Here is a 25,850-nt window from a genome sequence, read left to right as displayed (position 1 = left end):
ACTAACACACAACCTGGGCGCACAACAAAGCAGCATCTTCCAAGGTAAGACCTGGAAGATGGATAGAGGTTGCTGGCTTTGTCCATGTGTGTGTCTGTCTGTTTATCTGTGTGTATAGAGGCAGCAGTTTTATTCCCTGTTTAGAGGAGTTCACTCATCACCTACTGATGCTCCCAATGCAATCTACAGTGACTGACATTACATGGATTGCTGGAAAAAAAACACACACACACACAACTGGAACCTTAAAAGAGGTGAGGAATTACACCTAAATTTGATTGATTTGTGTGTGTGTGTGTGTGTGTGTGTGTGTGCTTTTACCCCCATCACATCCACTCTTGCTCTTGGTGTACTATGAGGGCTGGGGGTGGGTGTAAGGGGTTGGTGGGGTGTAGAGGAAGGAGAGACAGGACTAAACGTCAAGCCAGGAGCCTGGTTGGTGTTGCTCAGTGTGTGTGTATATCCCTGGACCCTGTTGGAAATGAGACCTGCTTATTTATTACTTTGGCATTGCAGGCAGTGACTGACTGACTGAGCTCCAGCTCACACAATGGGTCAATCTTTTGTCCACAACTAAACTGTATTCTTGTATGTGTATATACACACACACACATATATATATATACACACACACGTACAGATACACACACACACACACATATATATATGTATACACTCACACATACTTATATACACACATATTTATATATACATACATATATACACACACACATATACACACACACACATACTTATATATTATATACACACACATACATATTTTTATGTATATATACACATATACACACACATATATAGATGCACACACACAAATATATTTATATACACACACCTGTAATATAGATAATCACACACATATATATATATATATACACACACACACACATATATATATATATATACACACACACATATATACACACACACACCTATATAAATATATACACACCATACTCCTGATTTTCCTCATTCGAGCTCCTTTCGGTTTGCTCAGGTTGTGTGCAATTTTGTAACCTGTTTTAACTCTAATTCCTGGAGATTAGATCTTATGTTTTCCCCACCACCCCAACCCACTTCTGTGTCCTTCTCCCCACTGCCCTGTCCTCTGGTCTGGTCTATGCCACACATTGTCCTCTTCAGTTATCCTCTCCAGTGTATTTGCTTTTGCTCTGCCCTGGAGCCAATTCGCAAAGGTTACTTACTTTCTCACTGTATTTCACTCCTTTCCTCCCTCGGTCCTTTAGCTCTCACTGATCATTAATTTTTTTTCACATCGAGAAAGAGATAATAATAATAATAAGCGTCAATAAAGAGGAACAAATCCTGTCTGGACTGTTATCAATCCCTTATCAATTCAGCTCCTCTGAAGGTGAAGTTTTCATTTCAGAAGCTTTGCCTATCAAAAAAAAACGATTTAAAAACTATCCAGCAAATCTAGATTATTATATATTATCTTTATATCATTATAATACATATTTATATTATTATATATTGATCTCTTATTATTCATTATATTTATATAATTGTACCTATTTAGATATGTGATTCTATATAATGATAGGGTTGTATTATACATTTATTATATAATTCTACCTGATACATTTACATACATTTATATGGCAATAAAGGGCAATTAGTTATTATTTCCCAGAATAAAACATTGCAGGTTTTTAAAGGGTTCTTGGCAATTTAGATTTTTTTTAAAAAAACACACTGTGTGATACAAACATGCCAGAATACATCTCCATTCGACTCTCTCCCTTTCTCTCTCTCTCTGTCTCTGTCTCCCTCCCTCTTTCTTTTGATGACAAGTCTCTAAAATAGTGGTTCAGAAGAGATATGGTTTGAGCATCACAATTTATTGTTAGTTCCCTGCAGGTCTGAAAACTGATTTTTTTTTGAGAGAGAGACAGAGAGAGAGAGAAAGAGAGAGAGTAGGGAGACATTTTTTGTCTGGATCCAGGAATTGTCAAGATGTGGGTGTTGGTAATTCACAGTTTTTTTTTTTTTGCGATCAGAGATTTTTAAGGGGATGGAAAAATGTCTATGTTCCCCTCCACTGTGGGGTTGAAAGTACTTCAGCTCTGCTCAGGTTGCATTCGCACCAGACTTGTGCGTCCAGGTGATGTTTGAAGGGTTATCTTAACACAGGGTGTGTTCACCATCTCCAAACAAAAGGGTAAAACACTTTCCATCTTTACTTGTTCTTAACGTTCGCCCACAAATATACAGTCAATTCACTTTACAGTGTGTTCTGTGAAGCGCTTTGGGATGCCCTCCCGACGTGAAAAGCGCTATATCAAACGCAAGGATTATAAAACAGATCTTACCGCTTCGAACTGTTCATTTTTAAAAAAAAGCAACGAAACGTTCAGTTTGAGGGATTTGGGGTTTTCCACAATACTTTTTTGTTTTAAGTTGATGTCAAACAGTGTTTGAAATGTCTTTTTTTTTCTAAAAAAAATGTTTTTTTTTAAAAAAAAGTATTAAAAGCAAAGATTTAGGAGCCGAAACTAATTTTTTTTCTCTCTCTAAATCGACAGATTGTGAATAGCTGCTGAAGTTGTTGGGTTTCGGTCAGATCTGCTTTATTAGCAGAATCGGTTGCCCATTTCCTCGCCGACTGTGAAAAGGACCAGCCTTCGTGACTATTTTCACCTTCCAATCCTCCACGGGAATTTCAGTGCATAAAAGGTAAGAGAATCAATTTCAGCTTATAGTTTCTTAAAATATTTGCCTTATATTTTTCCACTTATTTGGGGCGCTTTAACAGCAATTTAGGGACTTTTTGTTTTATAAAACAGCGCCTCGTCAAAACAACATTGAGAATCCTTGCATTTGATATAGCGCCTTATCGGCAAGTCGAGTCGTCTCAAAGCGCTTCACGGAAACATACGCTGTGAGGTGAATGGACTGCGTGGGTTCGAAGCAGCTCACGGCTTTTGGCGGAGCGTAGTGACTGCGCTCGTAGGCGCAGACGGCAGCCATGAATGTCTCACAGGAGGTGAACGGCCAGCGGAGGGGTGGAGTGGGGGGGGGGGGGAGAATGGCCGGCTAGGATATCGGGAGAAACTCCCTGCTCTTTTTCAAACAGCGCCGTGGGATCTTTAATGTTCTACCTGAACAGGCAGACCAGACCTGGGTTTAACGTCTCATCCGAAACAAAACCACGGCATGTCTGACACCATAGCTCTCCTCCACTGTACTGCCTAGCGAGGTAGCTTGGATTATGAGCTCAAAGCCCAATGTGCGGTTCGAATCCACAACCTTTTGCTAACGTTTCAGCCCTCGTCACAATCCGCCAGCGATGCCTTTTGCGGGCAGATTTGACCGTGTCTGCGGTTGGTTAGTGGGTGGAATGCTCATACTCTCCTTCGACTGTAATCCGCCCCTCCGCCCCCCCCCCCTCCCCGGTACAAGATTGCTACACGAAACCACAACACCCTCCCTTATACACCGGTCATCTTTGCTCGTGTTAACATTTGCAAAAAAAAAAATAAAGAAGAAACAACTGATTTTGCATTATTTCGCCTCAGAACCAAATGCGCTGCGATGATTTTGACATGACCAATACACAGACAGACACACATACATACAATATATATATATAAAAAAGCCAACTGTCAACTTTAGTTTTACAACTGTACAGGGCACAGCCAAGACACATAAACATTAACTGTCACTGCACAGGAACAATGAACACAGACAGGAATAGTTTCTCCCAGCAAATAAAACCTGATTTATTTAGTACCCTCACACGATCAGATTGTTCTCAAGTGCTTGCTGGTAGCACTAAACAATAACGTGCGATTCCGCTTAGCATCGGGGAGCAGACAAATACCTCGTCTAAAAGCATCCACTTTATTCTCAGTCCACTATCCCCTGGAACCGTGAAACTCACTGGTCTTGGGCTGACAATCAGTCAGTGGATAAACACTGCTCTCTTCAATTATTCACCAATTACACTTTATCTAAGCGACTGCCCGGAATATATCATTATCTCCGCCAGATAGTAATGTGGCATCAGTGACAGGGCTCACTCAAGTCTGCTGGCTTAAATAGCCCAGCTCTGAAACGGCACGCTTTCTCTCTCTCTCTCTCGCCCCGAAACGTCAGGGGGGTGGGGGGGAAAAACAACACACATCTTACCTTTCCTTTTGCATCTGCGCCTTCTCCTCCTTTTGAACTTGCATTTAAGCAGGCTGCCTGGAGCTCCCGATGCTCTGTTGCTCACCAGCACCGATGCCATCGCTGCAGTTTTGCGAAACACAGTGCTTCGGAGCGCCTTCTCCTTTCTCTGTGCCACTCCACTTTTCTTTTTGAAAAAAAATTTGTTTCCCCTCGTATTTTCCCTTCCTCCCTTCACTATCCTCTTCCCTTTTCTCTCGTCCTCTCCCCTCCCGCCTCGAGTACGTTCGCCCCTGCGCGGTGCGTCCCCACTTTATCTTTCTGCCTCTTGCCTCTCCCTCTTAGTCTGGAAAACCTTTCTCTGTCGCTGCGCTCCGAGCTACCCTTTCGCTCATTAAACACTCAAGAGTGAGGTGGCACTGACTAAAGCTGATTTAAAGGCAGTCTTCAGACAGCTTTCACTGAGCTGCAACCTCCAGCCTGTTCTAACAGGCTTTGAATGCACAATCCCACTTTCTGTTCTTCTGTGAGTTTTTTTTTTGGCACCATCCACTTTGAAGCCAATCATGCAAAGAGCTTGTCTATTTGCTGCTGCAAATTATAATTAGATCCAATCATCACTGCCTGTTCGCTGTGACATCAACAGCACCTGCCCCTCTGTCACTTGCAAACTCAGCTCCCATTAGGCTGATGGATGCCCAAGACCTGAAGGGGGAAGAATGGTACTGTAGGGAATAAAAGCTTTCCGCCAGCAAACACCAATCCCGGGCAAAGCTTTAGGTTCGTCCTGTTGGAAGCAATGCTGTCAATGGGATGTTGGGCTCTGTTTTTTTTCATCGTTGTTGTTGCTTTAAACTGTATCTACGCAACCGTTTAGCATTGATATCCTTTTCTGGACCGAGGCAACGGTTCCTGTAATCAGTTAGCACTTACTTATTGCCTGAAAATGAGTCTAAATATTTTGCGCTTAAACAGATCGTTTTCCCCCCACCCCACCCCCCGAGGTTCAAATAAACCATTTTTTTTTAAAAACCTGCACCTGCAGTGTTCCCTCTTTGCCACCAAGTTTTTGCTGCAAATGGTCAAGAGTCCTCGGCTCCTGTGCCATCGAAACCACTGGTGATTTTTGCCGCTTCACACAACCAGACTGGTCTCTGCACTTTCCCCTTCTCCTCCAGCGTGTGACCTGTTGGGGGATACTCTCGGACGGTGAGTGCTGTCTGACAGCCTGCCCCAAATCAGCTTTAGGTGGTGCCACACTCGCCCTAAGTGTTTGGTGAGGAAAGGAGTAAGGCGAGAGGACCTGGGTTCGATTTCCAGGTCAGGGCAAAACCTTAGGCAAATTGCCTTATTCCACATGCCTTTGTTTGCCTCGCAGTAAGTAGGAAACCATTGGAAGATCACTTTCCGGGTGTAATACTCCCTCCCACTGAAATATTTTGGTCACTCAATCCACGACTGTTTGTGGGTCACCAATGAGCACAATTGGGGGCTGAGTATCACCCACCAAATACACATTTTACAGTATATTCTGTGAAGCGCTTTGAGACGTTCTCAACACCCTATACCAAATGCAAGGATTATTATTATTAATAACAAATAGCCCTCTGGATAATCATTTACAATAGCAGTTCTTGCCTTTGATTGAGCATCTTCTCACGTGGGAAAGTCCCAAAACCCTTCACGGAGTTTGGCTGCAAAATATCATGACTATTGTTGGTGAAACAGTTCCCATTACAGCAATGCTCTTCCAAAGAGAGCCGACACAGGCACCACAGGCCTAATGGCCTCCTTCTGTCCTGTAATATTCTATGATTCTGTAATATTCGACGTACCACAAACGGCCAGGAATTGAATGACCTATTTTTTTTTCTCTCTCTCTAGGGGAATTGTCGGCCAGTACATCGGTGGAAACTCCGGCCTTTTTTTTTAAAAAAAAAGGCACCTGGACAGGTCAAACGGGACCTTGGTTTAACGTCTCATCTGAAACACGGCAACTCTGACGATACACCACTCCATCCCAGTGCAACACTGGAGCATCAGCCTGGACTACAAACTCGAAGTAGAACTTGAAAATAAGGCCAGCTGAACTTCATTTAATTTTAGTTGCTAAAATTACTACTCACAAACATCTCCAACGCCTGTAACACATCTAGACTAGTTCAAATAAAGTGCCCTTGATATAGGAAGTGAATTAATTATCATGCATTAATATTCCTATTTTTATTCAGCAAAGGTACAAAGAAGGTGTATGATATTGAACTGATTTAATCATGTCTTATTTTTACATATAATAATGTGGAGAGACTTGGAAAAGCATGGACAGGTTTGGCTGGAGCAGAAAAGGTTAATAGGATCTAATAGAGATAGTCAGCATTATGAATCATTTTGATAGAGAAAGAATAGCTCCACTAATCAGTGAGTCAGTAACTACATAACAGGTATTGAGAAATATCTGTAGAACAAGTAAACGGAAGGTAATAAGATATGTTTTTTTTGCACAGAACATTAAGTTGATGAAACCAAAACCATGAAATAATTTAAAAAGGTATAAATACTTAAGGAAAAATAAAATTAAAAAGCAGGGGAAGAACAGGCCAATTAGATTGGAGTAGTTATATAATAATAATAATAATCCTTGCATTCGATATAGCGCCTTCTCAGTCCTCGAGACGTCTCAAAGCACTTCAGAATATATTGTAAAGTGAATTGACTGTATAGTTCATGGGACACCGAAGGACAATAGTACTCACACGACCACTAGTCCAAATGACTCGATGGAAATCGGGCATTGAGACTAGGACCTTATTGATTTATTTGGCTCATCATTGCACTGGATCATTCTTTGAGACACCAGAGAAGGGGGTGGTGGGGGGGGGTCAAGCTAATAATATCCATTTCAGATCTTCAAGCGATAACTTACCAGTTTGTCAGGCCTGACAAGGCAATAATGGCCCGGTGTTGATTTGATAGCTCGGTGAAGGCAGAAACACTTACCCCAAAGTAGGATCCATCTGTTGTCAATTTATCGAAGTTTGAAATCCTGAGTAAGTCAAGGAATTCAAGTGCTCTCCCAGGATTGGGATTTGACAAAGAGCCACTGAGTTTACATGGGATTGCTGCATTTATTTCTATCTTTAGTGTGAGGGGTGCTATACAAGTGCAAGTTGTTGTTGTATTATTCAATGCGTTCCATTTGGAGAAAAGTGCAGAGGTTTTCACAGAAGTAAATACAAACAACGAGACTATAGCCCCTTATATGTCGCTGAGGTGTCTCAAAGTGCTTCACGGGATATTCTGTAAAGTGCAGTGACTGCAGTGTATTTTGTGGCCGAAAATGAAGTGTGTTATGTAAATACAAGTGAAGATTGTTGTTGTTGTAAATTGAATGGATTTAAAACTGGGTTTGACTTTGCTAAATTGTTCTTACGTTTAACCCAGTATGGTCCCTCCATCTATCTCCAACCTTATTTTCTATCCCTTCCCTTTCTTTTCTCTCTCTTATTCTTTTTGCTCTTCCCCCTCCCTCATTTTTATTTGTAGTGATGTACCGATTATGACGTTAAAGCCAACGGTTTGTGCTACATTCAGCGCGGTACTGAGGGAGGTTTTTTTTATATAGAAGATTTCTCCTGAATTTCGACTGGAAGGATTATTATCACTAAAAAAAGTGGTCGGCACTGAGATTGCAGACAATAATTCAACGAGGTGTTAAGGCTAAGTCAATAATGGCTTTTAACAGGGAATGCAACAAGTACTTGAAGAAAAAAATACTGTAATATTGAAAGCTACAGGGGAAAAGCAGAGAAATGAAAGTGGAGCAGATAACTACAGCAGTGGGGCTACTGCTAACAGCACAGCCACAAAGGGCTGAATAGCCTCCCGCTGTGGCTGTAAACTTTTTATGGTTCTTCGATTCAAATGATGCATAAATATGAGAATGAATCCGAAGAGTTTTATGAATGTCAGCAGAACCCAAAGACTGTATTACGATTTCAAAGTTGTGAAGCTATCGGGGATCGTTTTGGAGAACGTGGGTAGAACTTGCCCGCTACCTCCCTGTCCACCACAAATAATATCCCCGGTCTTCTCGCTCTCAGACGCGGGAACTCAGGGGCCAGGACGTGTAATGGTGTTCAGGAGAGCGCCCCGGAAAACACAGGGCCAAAAAAGGTCTAATTCGTGGGATTTCTCGAAGGAACGCCTTAATAATGAATCCGAGTCAGACGAAGGGGGAACTCCTGGCGATGATTGATGTGGTGTAAGCTCCAATATTGCTGGTTTTATCATGTTGCAAAGTTCTGTTTGTCAGAAGATTACCACGAAATGAAATGGAACGCGCGCACTACACTCGCCAGTTCAGGAGACTGTTTGGCTTCCCTTGAGACCGTGACAGGCCCGTCTCTGTGTCTTTTGTCCTCTCTGCAGCCTATAGGGTCAAATATAAGGCTCGCCCGTTCTCGTGGCTGTTGTCTCTTAACTGCATCCCGTCATCCTGTCGCTTAATTTACCATAACAATAATTATATTGTTGAAACGATTGCACATCCCATAGGACAAAAATATTAATAATCCTTGCATTTGACACAGCCCCTTATCACGCTTCACTCTACAGAGTTTTCTGATAAGTGTAGTGACTGTGTATTTGCAGGCTAATGAGGCAGAGAGTTTGTACGTAGCAATTTCCAATAAAGAGTCGTGAAGGGAATAACCAATTTTTATTAGTCGGGGAGGGTGGGGATTGTCGGCCAAGACACTGGGAGAAACTCCGTTGTTTTTCCAATAGGGTTGTGGGACCTTAAATCTGTACAGGCACAGATGGGAACTATGTTTAAGGTTTCATCAGAAAGGACGCTGTCCACAACACTGCAGCAATCCCACACCGCACTGCGCTCGACTGTGATCTTAAAGTCCCCAATGATCTTAAAGGCCTCGAGCTAAAAGCTACCTGACTCCGGAGACCAGAGCACAAGCCACTGAGTCTATAATCCTTGCAATTTGCTATAGAGCTTTTCACGTCTTCGAGACGTTTCAAAGCGCTTCACAGAATATACTATAAAATGAATTGACCATATACTTGTGGGCGATTCGTGGCAGCCAATTGCGCACAGCAGCGTCCCCACAAACAGTCGTGGATTGAAGTGACCAATTTTATGATCGTCTTTTTTTTCCTTGAGGGCTTTTTATCAGGCGGGTGTGGAGTAAGGAAACTCGCCCAAGGTTACAGCCTGCCGGGAATCAAACCCAGGTCTCTCGCTTTCAAGGCGAGTGCTCTAACCACCGAGCTACAGGACCGCCTGTAACATCCTTTTTTTCACAACGGTAAATCCACAGGGGTAGAATGAAACCACAGTCGTGAATTTCACATTTCAGTGTGTGCAACATTAGCTGCAAAACTGCCAATATCGGGTGTATCCACACCTATTCACTGGAAAACGCATGTCGTTAACTCTCTTGCAGACACCTATAATTTAAGATTAGCGTCGCAATCTAAAATGATTTCGAGTCTGAGCTGAAGAGGGTTGCTGGTGTTAACAGGGCCTGGCAGTGTTATAAACCTTCTTTCTAGATTTAGTAGGGGATCCAGTCGATAGTTTGAGCTAGATGATGATAATGATAGTAATACCATAATAATCCTTTTGCTTTTTGAATAGTGCCTTGGGATCTTTAACATCCGCTTGAACGGGCAGAACAGGTTTAATATCTCATCCAAATATCCGAGTTGTTGGAATTCCAACCGTTCACTGCTGGTTTGCAGGACTCTGGCTTTCTGGGGTTTTTTATACAACCCCTAAAGTTGGTACCCTGCTATCTGTCTTGTGGGAGTCCCTTTCCATTTGACCTGCCTTCTCTTATTCCACGCTGAAAACAGCCTCAGGAGGGATGGGGGTGGTGGGAGGGTGGAGAGGTTGCGTGATAAACATAAATATAATAATAACAATCCTTGATAACTAACGATTTGTCGCGTCACACACTGTATGTTTCAGTCCAGGGTTGTGATTTAGAGACAGGGTGTGAGATCGCCTGGCGGATAGATGCACATCAAACACTGCAAGACCACGAGTCAGACTTCAATGTTATGGTCATTGCCATGTTATACATAAGAGTGGTGCGACATTGTGTCAGCTACACTGGCTCGAGGTTGTGGTTTCAGGCCCCACATAAGGACTTGAAACTCACAAAGTCCAATCCGACACTCCGTCGCCAGCGCCGGGAGCATACTGTGTCATTGGAGGTGCTTACGTTTGGATGAGACATCAAACCAAGGACCCTGTCTGCCTGTTTAGGTGAACATTAAAGATCCTATCACTCTACTCAGAAAGAGGAGGGAGCTTCACCAAGTGTCTCGGCCAACAATCCAACCCAATACAATTGGCCTTTTCCTTAATTCGTGGCTGTTTTCGAGAGTATTCCTGTGCACATATTGGTCGCTGAGTTTACTTACGAAACAGTCAGTGACTTCACTTAATCCTGCGAAGCTCATCGAGACGTCCTCCTGGACATGAAAGGCGTCGTACCAAACGTAAGGTTTAGGATTTTTATCACTCGCACAGAACTGAGCGTCTCTGTTGTGGCGAAGGGTGTTAGCGACTCCCAGCGGAGTCAACGAGTCGAGGACAGGGGCGGTCGCTGGAGCCCGGAGGCTGAGAGGAGGAGGAGGACAAGGCAAGGCAGGTCACAAGCGAATAGATGGAAACGTAGGGCAATGGAGAAAGGTTCTGGAGAATCGCATTTGAGGAGCAGGAAGCTGGAGCTGTGTCAGATGTATCCGTCAGAAGACCGAGGCAGATCGAGTCAGCACCAAGCTTCAGTTTCATTCAGGGGACACCGTAAGAATGATTAGAATAATAAATGGAAATGTCTCTCTGGTACAGTAGAGGGTGCTATTCTTCTGAGGATGCATTTGATATTGTCGGACCGATCTTTACTCTGGTTCCACGAGCTTTTGAGTTAAGATTTTACTTGTGATAATTTTCCGACGTTCCAAAATGATGTTAAGTTATAAGACAACGGTTGGAAGAGTAAGGACCACCGAAATTGGCGGGCCTCTGTATTCCCAGGACAGATATGTCATTGAATACATGAAGCGTTCCTGACATTGCCAGCAAAAAGAAACATGTATTTCCAGAGATTGCTTTTTTTGCGTGAGCCTGACTCAGTAGATAGCATTGCCTTTGGACCACAAGGTTATAGGTCCTCACCGTGGGGCTGCGGCAGTTGAATCTGGGCTGGTGTTCCAGGGCAGTACTGGAATGGCACAGTAATAATCATAATAATAATAATAATAATCCTTGCATTTGATACAGCCCCTTATCACATCTTCGAGACGTCTCAAAGCGCTTCAGTAAAGTGAATTGACTGTACATTTGTGGGCGAAACGTGGCAGCCAACTGCGCACAGCAGCGTCCCACAAACAGCCGTGGATTGAGTGACCAAATAAAAAAATATATGTATTTACTATTATTTTTTTGCAGGGTTTATTACCCCCGGAAAAGCGATCCATTAATCGATTAACAACCGTGTTCCTCCTTACTGCTAAGCAAACGGGAAGCGTGTGGAGTAAGGAAACTTGCCGAACATTTCGACCTGCCCGGGAATCAAACCCAGGTCCTCTCGCTTGCGAGGCGAGTGCTCCAACCACTGAGCTACAGGACTCCAGTAGGATCATAAGGTGCTGTTTTATGGGTGAGAAATGAAGTTGAGATCCTGCTTTGCCTGTTCGAGTGAATGTCGAAACGTGATAGGAAACATTTTTTAAAAAAAACATTCGAATAGGTTTTCTCCCATCATTTTACTCTCTCCTCTTTACCAACACATCCCTCATTCCCTTCTCATCCTGAAATTTCAACTTCTTTTTAATCTTCTGCGAAAACACCGTAAGCGGTAATGATAAACGGAGGTCACAGGATGTTGGGTTTGACACACAACCTGATTCTCTCTCCCCAACCCCACCCCACCCTCCCACCCATCTGCGTCAACCTGAATTTACCTAATGTTTCACTCGGAATAAAAACCGGTGACCTAGATATTATCTCCCCTGATGTGACTTTCATTACATACATACAACAGAACAGAACATTGCAAGACACCTTCAGGTCGATGTGTCGCATGGCGCTGACTGGAAATGAGTCACCTTCCAAGAGGAAATTTCGAGCCGAGGGTGGGGGTTGGGGGGGGGGGGGGAAATCACCTTCAGCTCGAGCCGTTATGTTTAAGGGAGTGACACCCGAGTTTGAGGAGTAGAGGAGGGAAACAGAGGCCAGTGCTGCCACGGGAGGAGAAGCATCTTTGCAAGGGATTTGTTCGACGTCCAGTGACCCGGTAGGATAGGTTCAAGAGCTCACGGTCGAGGCCGAGGCTCCAATACAGTGCTGGGGGAACGCTGCATTGTTCGAGTTGCTATACTTGGGATGAGATGTTAAATCTAGGTCTCGTCCAGCTGTTCTCGTGGCCTTTAAAGATCCCACGGCACTGTTCGAAAAGAGAAGGGAGTTTCTCCTGGTGTCCTGGCCAACAGTCCCCCAGATAAAAACGACTCCTTCATTTCTTGGTTGTTTGTGATACATGAACAGGCTGTAGTGTTCACCTGCAACTGTAGTACACAGTCACTATGTTCGACAGTCAGTCCCGTGAAGCCCTTTGAGGTGTCTCGATGGTGTGATAAGACGCTGCACCAAAATACAGGGATAATTATCATTACGGTAGTATTGTGTGACGCTGTTGAGGTGGATAGTCCCAACGCACTGGTAATGAGATATTGTTGAGTGGATTTATGACTGACTCCCTGTTGTAGCAAGGAGTCAGTTGGTAGCAGTTTATTTAGTGTTGCTGTTTATTTACTGTACGTTATTTACTGTTTATCCCCCCCCGGCCCCCCCCCCCCCCCCCCACACACACATAACCCTGGGGAACTGAGGTTCATTGCAATGTGTCCATCACCACCTCATCTACCACCCAACCACCACCTCACCCGCTCCCGACTGTTCAACCCCTGAGGGGCTGATGTGTGCGAATCGGCAAAATACAGTCGGTTGCCAATAAATACTGACAAATAACAATGACCGGTCCCACGTCTACAGCGACGTTCCCCCCCCTTCTAAAAACATTCGCTTTCCAAGATCTAGGTCACACAGTACATGAAACAACGCAACTCATATTTATAATGATGTTTGGTTTTGTTTAATAGCATCGAGTGGTCTATTTATTATTAATAATAACAATTATAAGAATAATAATCCTTAAATTTGGGACAGCGCCTTATCGTGTTGAAGTATCTTAAAGCGCCGCTCAAAAGGCGCTCCAAAGCTCTTCATAGGATATACTGTAGTGCAGTGACTGCGTTTTGACATTTGCGGACATCAAAACAGCTGTGAGCAATTTTTATTCGGTGGGTGGGGGAGAGATTGTTGGCCAGAAGAACACCAGAAGAAAGTCCCTTCTCTTGTCGAATGGTCCCGTGGGATCTTTAACGTCCACCTGAGCAGTCCTGCGTAATTCCACGTCTGTTTGGTTGGCGAGTCTCGCGGGTGAGGCAAGGCACACCCATTCCCCCCTGAAGACCACGGCAGCGCTCTTCCCTTGCAGGCGCAGGGCTCTGCGTGGTTTTATGGGGCCGCTTGGGACGCTCATGTTGTCTTGCACTGCCGACCACTGATTGCGTGGCTTTCCTTAGTGTTCGCAGTAGGATTCGATTGGCAATCGTACAGGAGAGTCCGAGGTCGGGATTTATACCAATCAGCGCCAATTAAAACCACGTGCTTGAATTCACACCCGTCCCAACCCAACAGCCTTAAAATTGCTTCTGCCTTTTATAATAACAGCACTGTTAAGTGAAGCGACCGTGTGTTTTTCTAAGCGAAACTCACCCACGTTTGCCCGCCCGGTGGTCGAGACCGGGGGTGGGGGGGGGGGGGGGGGGAAGAAACCCACTCAGGCGTGTGTTTGATCCGGTTTAAATCCGGTTGAAACCTGCAACAAAAAAAACCTGTCATTGGAAAAATCAATTCATTAGAAAAATTCAAGGTAAAAACTGAGGTGACAACAGGGAACAAACTCTCCTCTACACACACACATATAACCCCCCCCACCCCACCCACCCATTCCTCCCCCCCTCGACTGTTACAGTAACCTTGAGGGTTCAGTGCTTTGAGCACAATCTAAAGAGATCACTGTGACACACACGGAGCCAGTGTATGTGCAGAGCCGAGCGCTGACAGCGACAGCTCTCCCTCAGCTGCCAGTGACGCTGGTTGAACTGTTTTCGCTTCGCATCTCTTCAGTCACCCCGAGAGGTACATGCCTGAGCGCCGCCGGCTCATCTAAAGGGGACGCTGAAGGGGTGGATGGTGGGCGGAGGGGAGGGGTGGGGAGGGGGAAGGGGGAAAAGGTGGGAGCGGGTGGGGGGAAGTCAAAGGAGATCCACGCAAATTGCAGCACGAGAGCAGTCGATAATCAAAGTGACAACCTGCCGATGCGAGCATCTGGGAATATGTGAAGGTGTGACTGTGTAAAAATACGACTAACAATGCTCTGGGAAATGATAGGACATCGCTGTATTGAATAAATGTAATGTGAAATGAGCTGCAGCTCTCAGGTCATGCCTTTCTGCTGCTGAAGTGACTCCAGCTCTTGTCCTTTATAATTGTAAGTGGCAGTGAAGCCCTTGCTGAATAAGTTGAGGGCATGTAGTCAGCATTCATACACCCTGAATTACAATGCTGAGGGAGCTGTTAATAACCATTCTCTGGTGTCAGCAGCCCTTTTCATTCACATTTTAAACATATTAAAATGCAGATTGTGAGTGGAGTGGCTTCATTCCATCTCCGAGGCTCCAATATTTAACTCGATGTTTTATAGGAGACGGAGAGACCAGATTTAACTGCACTCCCAGTCGCTGTCTACGACTGCACGGCAGATGATACAGCGTTTGATTTATCTATCTGACAAGCATCAAGGAGTATTTTCTTTTAATTTAAAAAGACAATTTCCACCGTACGTGCTTTTTAAATTTCTTTTTTTTTTTTTTGCTCGTTTGATTTATCATTACATCTGGATAGTGTTGGACAATCTTAAAACCGGTTCCAGAGTTACGAGCTTGACCGTTTCTGATTTCAACGGACGGCGATGAAAGGGTCCTGTGCCGCATTGGTTAGAGCGCTCGCCTCGAAAGCGAGAGGACCTTGGGTTTGATTCCCAGGCGGGGCGAAACCTTAGGCAAGTTTCCTTACTTCACACGCCTCTGTTTACCTAACAGTAAGTAGGAACCCGGTTGTTAGTCGATTGGTGGATTGCTTTTATGGAGGTAATAATAAATTGGTCGATCAATCCACGACGGTTTGTGGGAATGCTGCTGTGCGCAATGGGCAGCCGTGTTTCGCCCACAAAATACACAGCAAATTCACTTTACAATATATTCTGTGAAGTACTTTGAGACGTCTTGATGACGCGAAAAGGCGCCGTATCAATTGCAGGGAATATTATTATTATTTAATCGGTCAAATTTGTTGGAGATTTTTTTTTACCACTGTTGCCCAAGTCGAGGAAAATTAACTCCAACGTTAAACATTGTTTTCTTTTCACATTTTTAATGTATGTTTTGATCTGCAAAAATAGGGCATCCACAACCAAGCCCCGGGGGTGGGTTTCGTATGGGTTATAATGTCGGTGAGAGAAGGGGGGGAGACAAGGGGCAGATATCATGTTGTCAAGATGTCTCAAAGCGTTTCACAGGGTATATTGTAAAGGGGTTGACTGTGTGTTTTGTAGCGAAACTCAGCAATTTGCACACAACAAATCTACAAACAATCATGAAGTGAATGACCGATTTTTTATCCAGGGAATTATTGGCCAGAACAACGGGAGAATCTCCCTTCTCTTTTCAAATAGTGCCATGGGATCTTTAACATCCACCTGAACTGATAGATGGGACCTCAATTTAACATCTCATCCAAAGGTGCAACACACACCCAACACCGCACTGGACTAATGGATTCTAAGTGCCAATGTAAGACTTGAACCCACAACCTCCTGACTGAGCCACACAAATTCAATCTTATGAAAATATAGATGATTATTAATTAATTAATAAAGAGCCTAAGAACATGAGAACATTTGGGCCTCTATTTTTTAACCTTCCCATGAATAACAAACCTTCAGCTACACGATAAAGCTAACAAATCTTCCGACTCTTCCCCATTCTCTCCATTGTAGCTCTCCATCTAATTCCTGGATGTCACTCATAGCATTATAATGTAAATCTAACATAAGAAATGTAGGATAGCTCATAGTCAATCTAATCGGGAGTTTAGTAGGAACCTCATGCAGAAGGTGGTGAGAATGTGGTACTCATTGCTGGAAACTGGTTAAAGCAAATAGCATCAGTGAATTAAAGAGAAAACTTGATGTGTGCAAGAGAGAGAAGAGATATTAGAGGGGTATAGAAGAGGGGAATGGGAGGGTTGGTGGTTTGTGTGGAGTGTAAACACCGTCATGGGCTTGTTGGGCTGAATGTCCTGCCTCTGTGCTGTATCTCTCTGCGACTGTGCACTCCAAGGCCAAGGTGGTAATAGGAAAGGGAGCCGATGCTGGTTAAGTTTTCCTTAAGGGAGGATTTTTGTGAATTTTTCCCCACCAGCCCCGAGCTCACAAGTTACATAACTGGCTGGGCACTGGTACCCATCCAAATGCATTGATCCACAATCCCTTCAGAGTGAGAGGAGATGAAACTGTCCACACTGCAGCTTTAAACAAATCACACAAGGCACGTCGGTTAAGCTACAGATGAAGTCCATCATCCGAATAGATTATTCGTATTAAAACCAGGAGCTCCATCTCTCTCGGTTACTGTCCATATCCTCGGTGGTCAAGAAAACACCTCACCAAAATTACAGAGTAAAATTACCACAAGGTACATTGTATTGGTATGTCCTACCGTGTTCACCAACAACCGTACAGCTACGGCACTTCATACAAAACGGTCAAAATGTTTTGACTCGTCGGGTTTCCGCACGTGTCGGACGCAACGCGACTTACATCGTGCTTTTCGTATCGGGAACATGGCCCAAGGTGCTTAACGATACTGGCTCGATACCTGACTCTCCCCCTCAAACTGATTCTAACGCATAAACTCAAGCATTAAAGTGACTACTTTAAAGGTTTGAGGATTTCAATCTTTTTTTGTTCAATTCCTCCAGTTTCAGCAGTTAAATAATTAAAAGCTTTTTTTTTTTGCGCGTGTGTGAGGAAGAATGAATTCTTAATGTTGTTTCTGACTGGCGAGAGATAGGATAGCGTAATATCACTCTCAGGGTAATTGCATTCGGAGGTGCACTGATTCAGTGATGCTTTAACTCTTGAGGTCACCTCTCATGTCAGTGCCCATAAAATGATTTGGCAGCTTCATGTCTCAAGTGAGTTTTTCGTGTTAAGTAATAGCAACAATACACATCCTTTCAGCTCCAGCTCCCGAATGAGTGCTGTTTGCCAATGCACTGAGCTTCCAAAAGCCATGTGTTCAGTTTCAAGCCGCAAGCCTGGGTGTAAACATCTGCACCCAAAGAACAAATGCTGTTTAAAGAGAATATGCATGCGCTCGAGGAGCTAATAAAACAGCACTTTGCAAACAAGAATATGTTTTATCCTACTTCTCTTCGAACCACGAACCAGCCATTCCCTTTGCTCAGCAAATACTGGCCTGCTTCATCTCCCCTGCCTTATCTATAATAATAATAATAATAATAATCTTTGCATTTGACATAGCGCCTTATCGCATCGTTGAGACGTCTCAAAGCGCATCGCAGAGTATACTGTGTATTGAACTGTCTGTGTATTTTGTGGGCGAAATGAGGGCATCATCGCATAAAATATAAGGTTTATATATACTCATATCTGCCTCACCCATCGGTGGCCGAACTTTCAGCTGTTCTGCCCCCGTTCTCGGGAACTCCATCCCAGAATCTCTTAGAAACGCTCCCTCCCTTCCCCCTCTTTCGAAGCACGTCTCAAGACACGTTTCATCTACTCCGCTTTGGGTCATCTTTCCCTGTCTCACATCAACCTAACCTAAGGCTAAAAAGCAGATGTCTTACAGTGAAGTGAATGGCAGCTTTCCATTGAGATGATGCAAATCATTTTTGCATTGCTAACAGGTTTTAAAGGAGGAGGACTTTTTTTCTGTTACTCATTTAGAATCCCCTTTTTGTATGAATGCTGATGTCTCTTTTTTTTCACAAATTTCTTTTAATCCACCAGGCTAAAGAATTCTTCAGTTAATCCAAAACTCCGAAAGCCTGTCCCACTAATCCTCGCCAGGCTCCACTGGTTTCCTGTCTCCAAATTGATCCACTTCAAGATCTTCAACCTCATGCATAAATCCCTTCAGACCCTAGTACCTCCCTATCTGATCTGCTCATATCCCACTCCTCTCGTCACCCTCTCACCTTAGCTAACACAGCCCCACTCCCCCCATGGCACCTTCAGTGGCAAAATCTTCTGTCACTAGCCCCCCCAACTTCTTGAGCTCCCTGCCTTAATGCCACTGACTTACTGTCCCACCGCCTCGGTCTATCTTTAAACCCCCAAACCTACCTCTTCAACTGTGCTTACATTCACCTCCTCTTCCCCTTTCTCCCTTGCATCCAACTCCACCACCCGAGACATTATCCTACTTGAAGGGCACTACATAAAAGCAAGTTGCTGTTGTAGTTTTGGCAAATAAGATATATAACTATATTTATCGACCTTAATTTTACACAGAAATGAATAAACAAGGGACTTCAACTAAACCTTGAATGGGGATTGAGTCACGTATGACTCAAAGGGTGGAATGGTACCTTGATCAGCTGAAGATGGGTGAAATTCACATACCGCCCGACCCAGAAAATAACTTGTAAGTGATGCTGAGGACGTGGGATAACACATTCCATAAATGTCAAAGTCCGCTGTGAAACATGTACATTTTTGTCGCTTATTTACCGCAATCAGTTGATTTCTTATCTGGTCGTGGTTGTTTGTTCAATTTCAAAATCTGCCAAATTCTCATTGCACCAGTAAAAGCTCATGAGAAGAATATTGGCATTGGCTGCAGGAAGCAACAAGGCAGATAGATTTTCCACAAAATGCACAGTCACTCCACTTGATGGTAAATCCATCGAAGCGCTTTGAGACGTCCTCCTAACGTGAAATGTCCCATATGGAACACAAGAAGTTATCGTCAAGTGTCGGCGAGCCCAAAATGTTAAAATATTTGAAATATGTCCTGGAAGTTACGAATGGTTCATGTCAATGAATTTAAATTGTTATTGGTAAATGAATAGTAAGCTTAACGAGATGTGGCATGACCGAGGTGTTGCCACTATTACACGCAGGCTGACGGTTAATACTCTTGAAATACGTAGACCGAATTACGGGCGAGTCAGCCGTTACTGATGTTTTTATTCAGCCAGACTCCTGACACCTGCAGACAATGCTTCTGAGTATCCAAACCCAGACCGGGAGTTTTGTGTCTGGAAAGTAATGTGCATTCTCTCCCTGGAGGTACACCCCCCCACCCACCCTCTGCTTACCTACTTCCAACAGCAAGAACAACAGCAAATTGTATATTATACGTAATAATAATAATAATATTAATAATCCTCGCATTCGATATAGCGCCTTATCACGTCTTCGAGACGTCTCAAAGCTCATTCACGGAATATACCGTAAAGTGAATCGGCTGTATATTTTGTGGGCGAAACGCGGCAGCCAATTGCGCACAGCAGCGTCCCCGCAAACAGCCGTGGATTGGAGTGACCAATTTATTATTATTATTTTTTTTAGGAATTATTACCCCCGGAAAAACGATCCACCAATCGACTAACAGCCGGGTTCCTACTTACTGCTCGGTAAGCAGAGGCGCGTGGAGTAAGGAAACCTACCCAACATTTCATCCTGCCCAGGAATCGAACCCAGGTCTCTCGTTTGCGAAGCGATTGCGCTAACCACTGAGCTACAGGATTCCACTTGTTGGTGTTAGGTGCTGGTTGGCAAGAGCCAAGCCTTGGGTATGTGTTGGGATACTGCTGGAGTTTAACCAGCTGAAACCGTATAGAATATCATTGAAAGCATTGCTCGTGAGCTGATAGACAGTAAAGAATATTGCATTCAATCCTCTCTGTCTCTGTCACTCTGTCCTGTTGCTTGACGCTGTTTCTGTAAGCCTTGAAGCGGCAGTAGATTTCAGGAAGCTTTTTGTCCAAATCTTGCAATTATTTTTTTTGTTTCACTTCGTGTTTTTATTTCGACCTGAAAGCGCTCAGCAACACGCAGCAGTCGGTGAGTTGGGCCCCGAATTGGCGTTCATCTGAAGTTGCCTGTCGTTGGCGTCTTGAAACGAATTTCGAGGACGAGGTTTTGCTGAGCGACAGAACCGAAAGAAAGCAGCTTCGAGCCAGGTATCTCGGATTAGCACCTCGTCTCCCCATTCTTCCCACTCAGCGCCTGTTAATTTACTTACGTATTTTGACATACGCCTGACTTGCCGCTTCAAGTGGCTCGTCGCTGAGCCCTTTTCCCTCGGAGCGAGAAGTTGTGAAGTTATTGTGTGTCATCCTGGCTTACCGGTGGCGCTCTTGCCTCTGAGTCGGTTGTGGGTTCAAGCCCCAAGTAGGGATTTGAACTCGCGTAGTCTAAGTTGACGTTTCAATGCTGTGCTGGGGCTGGGGGGGGGGGGGTTGCTGTTGCTTTGGCTGAGACATTAAACCGAGGTCCGATCTACCTGTTCGAGTGGATGATAAAGATCCTATAACGGTATCCGCGAAGAAAAGGGGAGTTTGTCTCGGTGTCCTGGCCAACAATCCTCCACAATAAAGTTAGTCATTCGCTTCCTTTTCTATTTGCGGGACATTGCCGTGCGCAAATTGGCTCCCGTGTTCGCCCCACAAAACACGCAGTCACTACTCTCAACGGTCAATGCTGTGAAGCGCTTTGGTATGTCCTCCCAACATGACAGGCACTGCACCAAATGCAAAGATTATTATTATTAATAAGCTGCAAACCAAAGACATCACAGCTAAGGTAGCTCTAGCTGAATGAGCGGCAGGAAGCCTGCCAGATAGTGCTGTCAACGACGAGCTGTGTGGTTTTAGCTGGTCAAACTTCAGGAGTTACCCCAACACACAGTCAGGGGGGGTCCCCCCAAACCTTGGCTCTTGCCAACCTGCCTGAACACTCTCCGTGTCTAGTTAAGCAGGGTACGTCCCTCCAGGGAGAGAATGCGCACTCCGTTCCAGGCCCGGGGAAATTTCGATGTGTTGGCGCCTTACATACGTGGAACTTCAAGTCTGATTTGGAGGCCGTAATGTCTCACGATCTGAGCCTTAAGATGTTTTTTTTTTTCGGTCAGCCGTGGGTCTGACACACGCAGAAACCCCATCGCTGTGCTTTGGAGCATTCAAACGGAACTGAGAGTTCCATGCCTTTCCCAGGAAGGTCGGCTCCCCCGCATTCCTAGTTCCGGGAGAGTATCAGGGCCGGATTGGAGAGATGCCGAGGCGTGGGAACCCCAGGAGTGTCCGCTGGTCTGCCTCTCCGAGTCCTGCCGTTGAAAGACGGCTGTTCTTTCAGTGCCTCGGAATACTGCCTGGCTCACAAACCGGATTATCGAGACTCCAGAGACCGTCGGCGCGATTCGACGACGACAGCAACCACTTGCATTTATACCTTCACGCGGGGTAGCGTTTAAGTATCATAGACGTTCCAGTGTCAAACGTGTCACCTTGGAACCGGTTCAGTTCCAAGGAGAGCACTACTTACCTTGTCCCCAAGGAGGATAGAAGCTAAGCTGATCTTTTCGCTTGTGGTAGAGATTAAACACACAAATCAAGGGGCCGAAATCAATCATTATCCATATCTTCGCGACTGCCTGCTTTTAGATTTTCGGAGAGAAAGGTATTAGCAGCACAGCGGTAATATTTTTAAAGATTAACTTGGATTACACGCTAGGCAGATTGTTCTAAACACAAAGAAGTTGACCAAATATTAAACTCATTTGAGCTCAGCGTTTGAAATTTACATCACAAAGTCGGGAGCTGGGAGATGCTACGGAATATTTCCAAAGTGAGCATTCTGTGCAACGCACATTAAGAGACGATTGCGAGAATTAAGGGAAGATGCACTACGTCTCAGATACTGGATAAGTTTATTCACCCAGCAAAAAAACAAGTTTCACCCACAGTCAATCCGCTTTACAGCATATCCTGTGAAGCGCTTTGAGACGTCTCGACGACGTGATAAGGCACAATTTCAAATGCAAGGATTATAAGTTGGACTAATAAAAGATAATAAATTATAATCCTTGCATTTGATATAGCGCTTTTCACGTCTTCTTAGACGTCTCAATGCGCTCCACAGAATGTACCGTAAAGTGAACTGATTGTATATTTTGCGGGCGAAACATGGCAGCCAGTTGCGCACAGCAGCGTCCCTCAATTAGTCGTGGATTGAAGTGATCAATTTATTATTTTATTTCTTGAGGAATTATTGTCAAGCACGTGGAGTAGGAAACTTGCCCAAGGTTTCGCTCTGCCGGGAATCGAACCCGGGTCTCTCGCCCGCGAGGCGAATGCTCTGACCGCTGTAAATTGGACTATTAATAATACTTCTTGAATTTGAAAGAGTGCCTTTCAGGTCAGACGGATGGACATCTTAAATCGTTTTAGAGGACTTTTATTATAAAATGAATTTGATTCGTGAATACCACAGCCAATTTGTGCACAGCAATGTCCCACAAACAGCCATAAAGTGAATAACTAATTTTATCTGGAGCGATTGTTGAATAGTTTCATCCATTTTTAAAAAAAAAAATCAGTGAGAAACTATCTTAGGGTTCACTAAAGTCAAAAGTAGTAATAGAGAAAAGAAGCTAAATGCAAAGTTTATGTGGAAAGAGGAGTCTTGATAGGCTCTAAGTGTCTTTTTTTTATACTCTGTGCCTTTTTAGCTTATAACAATAAAAATAATCATAATTTTTATTTTTTGTTATCCTCGCACCTTATTATTTTCACATCTCAAACCCCTTCGCAGGATTTTCACCGTGAAGTGTAGTGACCGTGCATTTGTAGGCAGCCAATTTGTGCCCAGCAATGTGGCACAGACAGCCATGAAGTAAGTGACCGATTATATTTGGGGGATTGTGTAGTCAGGACATCTGGAGAAACTCCCTTCTCCTTCAGGTAGTGTCGGGGGACCTGAACAGGCAGATGGGAACTTGGTTTCACATTCACACGTGGGGAGTCCTGTAGCTCAGTGGTTAAAGCACTCGCTTTGAAGTGAGAGACCTGAGTTCAATTCCAGGCAGAGGGCGAAACCTTGGGCAAGTTTCCTTACTCCACACAGAGCCTAATAATAATCCCTCCAAAACCAAAACAATAATAAATTGGTCATTTTCAATCTACGACTGTTTGTGGGACATTGCTGTGCGCAATTGGCTGCCGCGTTCGCCCACAAGTATACAGTCAATTCACTTTACAGTGTGTTCTGTGAAGCGCTTTGGGATGTCCTCCTGACATGAAAAGCGCAATATCAAATGCAAGGATTATTATTATTATTATTATAACTGTTTGTGGGGACGCTGCTGTGCTGCGTTTCGCCCACAACATATACAGTCAGTTCACTTTACAGTATATTGTGTGAAGAGCTTTGAGACGTCTCGAATAAATGGGATAAAGTGCGATATCAAGTGCAAGGATTATTATTATTATTATTATTATTATTATTATCATCATCTCATTGGAAGGATGGCACCTCCGTCAGCCTGGACCTTGAGTGCAAAGTCCCGACGTGGAGCTTAAACTCACAGCCTCCTGACTCAGATTATAACAATCTGAGTCAGCCGGAGCTAACCTCAGAGAAACACTCTTTACTGGACCAGTTCAATTTTTCCATTTCCTACATCAGCCACTTCAGAGCTTCGTAACTGAAATTGATTTTGTTTGTTTGAAATCCGACAACTTTTACTGACCTGGAGTTCATTAAATTCACTAACTGATGTGAAGCCGCACCGATGTGCACTTTCATCCGTGCCAATAAAAAGAAAAGTGGAACTCAAAAGCAGTATTGCTATTTGAGAGACTTACTCAAAATATACAGATTTAAGATCAGGCAGCGGAACTCAATTATATTCTGTCCCTGAAATTTTATTGAAGTGGGTACAATTGGACAGAAAAACGCGCTAAGGTTCGGTATAATTATCACTTTTGCGCATCGTGTATTTTCTTTGGCTGCCAACTCACAGAATAATAATAATAATAATAATAATCCTTGGACATTGATACAGCGCCTTATTGGGTCTTTGAGATGTCTCAAACCGCCTCACAGGATACACCGTAAAGTGTAGTGACTGTGTGCTTCGCTCACAAATATACAGTCAATTCACTTTACAGCATATTCTGTGAAGCGCTTTGAGACGGCGCGAAGACGTTAAAAGCGCTATATCAAATGCGGGGATATTAAAAATGCAAAGATTATTATTATTTATACATATATATTTATTATTATTATTATTACCACACATGTATAGTGTCAATTTCATTTCATGGCTTTTTGCCGGGCACTTCTGTGCGCGAATTGGCCTATGCATTCCCTATAAAATACACAGTCACTACATTTTGCAATAAAATCTTGTGAAATGCTTTGAGCCATCCTCCTAACGTGGCAGGGAGCTGTATCGAATGCAAGGGCTATTATTACTATTATTATTTCAGTGCAGTTATCTAGAAATAATGAGACACCAGTAGACAATCAGAACCCAAATAAATTTGAGCAACACTTCTTACAGTGAGACGAATTGTTACCGTTAAATCAATTAATTCTCCACAATCTCTCAAGATGAAAATCTGAAATGCATTCCAGTTTGGGGGTGAATGAGCCCTATTTACTCACTTCACTCCCTCTGTTAACCTATTTTGGAACGAACAGCTGACAGACCTGAAGATTCCTTGCATGAATCTCTCTGGTATTCTCACCGGCTGTTGAATGGCCCATTTTCAGTCTCTCGAGGAAAACAAAGTAATAGGTTTGAATGTTTTAGAACCTCATCATTTTAAATTATTCAATTTGCTGGTCTAAAAATGTAATCTTTCCATTCTTAAGCCGTCGCATGAGAAGGAAGTAAGAAGATTTTTTTTTTTGCACAGGGATTTGTTGGAACATGAGATGCTCTACCACAAATGGCTGCCTAAATCGGGTCCGTAACACCGTTTAAAGGAAATTGGATAAATGCTAAAGGAAAAAATGACATTAAAGGGATTTGGTTTAATGTTTCAGTGGTTAGGGGCTCGGCGGTTAGAGCACTCGCCTCGCAAGTGAGGGACCTGGGTTAGATTACTGGCAGGGTAAAGCGTTGGGCAAGTTTCCTTTCTCCACACGCCTCCGTTTACCGAGCAGTAAGTAGGATGATGATAAACCCTTCAAAAAAAAATGATAATAAATTGGTCACTGAACCCACGACTTTTGGGACGCTGCTGTGCGCAATTGCCTGCCTCGTTTCGCCCACAAAATATGCAGTCAATTCACTTTACAGTATATCCTGTGAAGCGCTTTGAGACGTCTCGAAGACGTGATAAGGCGCTGTATCAAATGCAAGGATTATTATTATAATTATTAGGTTTCATCTGAAGGATGGCACCGCTGATAATGTAACATACCCCCAGCACTGTATTGGGGTGC

The 25,850-nt window shown here is 43.8% G+C and overlaps 1 non-coding gene across 1 annotated transcript; it reads right to left on the bottom strand.

Moving 5' to 3' along the window:
• Window positions 1-9,371: 9,371 nt before the first annotated feature.
• Window positions 9,372-9,444, bottom strand: trnas-uga. Its single transcript has one exon. It is a non-coding gene; the product is annotated as a tRNA-Ser (tRNA).
• Between the last annotated feature and the right edge of the window lie 16,406 nt (window positions 9,445-25,850).

Source organism: Callorhinchus milii, unplaced genomic scaffold (genome assembly GCF_018977255.1).
Source record: "Callorhinchus milii isolate IMCB2004 unplaced genomic scaffold, IMCB_Cmil_1.0 Scaffold2, whole genome shotgun sequence".
Taxonomy (NCBI): Eukaryota; Metazoa; Chordata; class Chondrichthyes; order Chimaeriformes; family Callorhinchidae; genus Callorhinchus; species Callorhinchus milii.
Note: the sequence above shows the minus strand (reverse complement) of the source record. Positions and strands in the feature narration are given on the sequence as shown.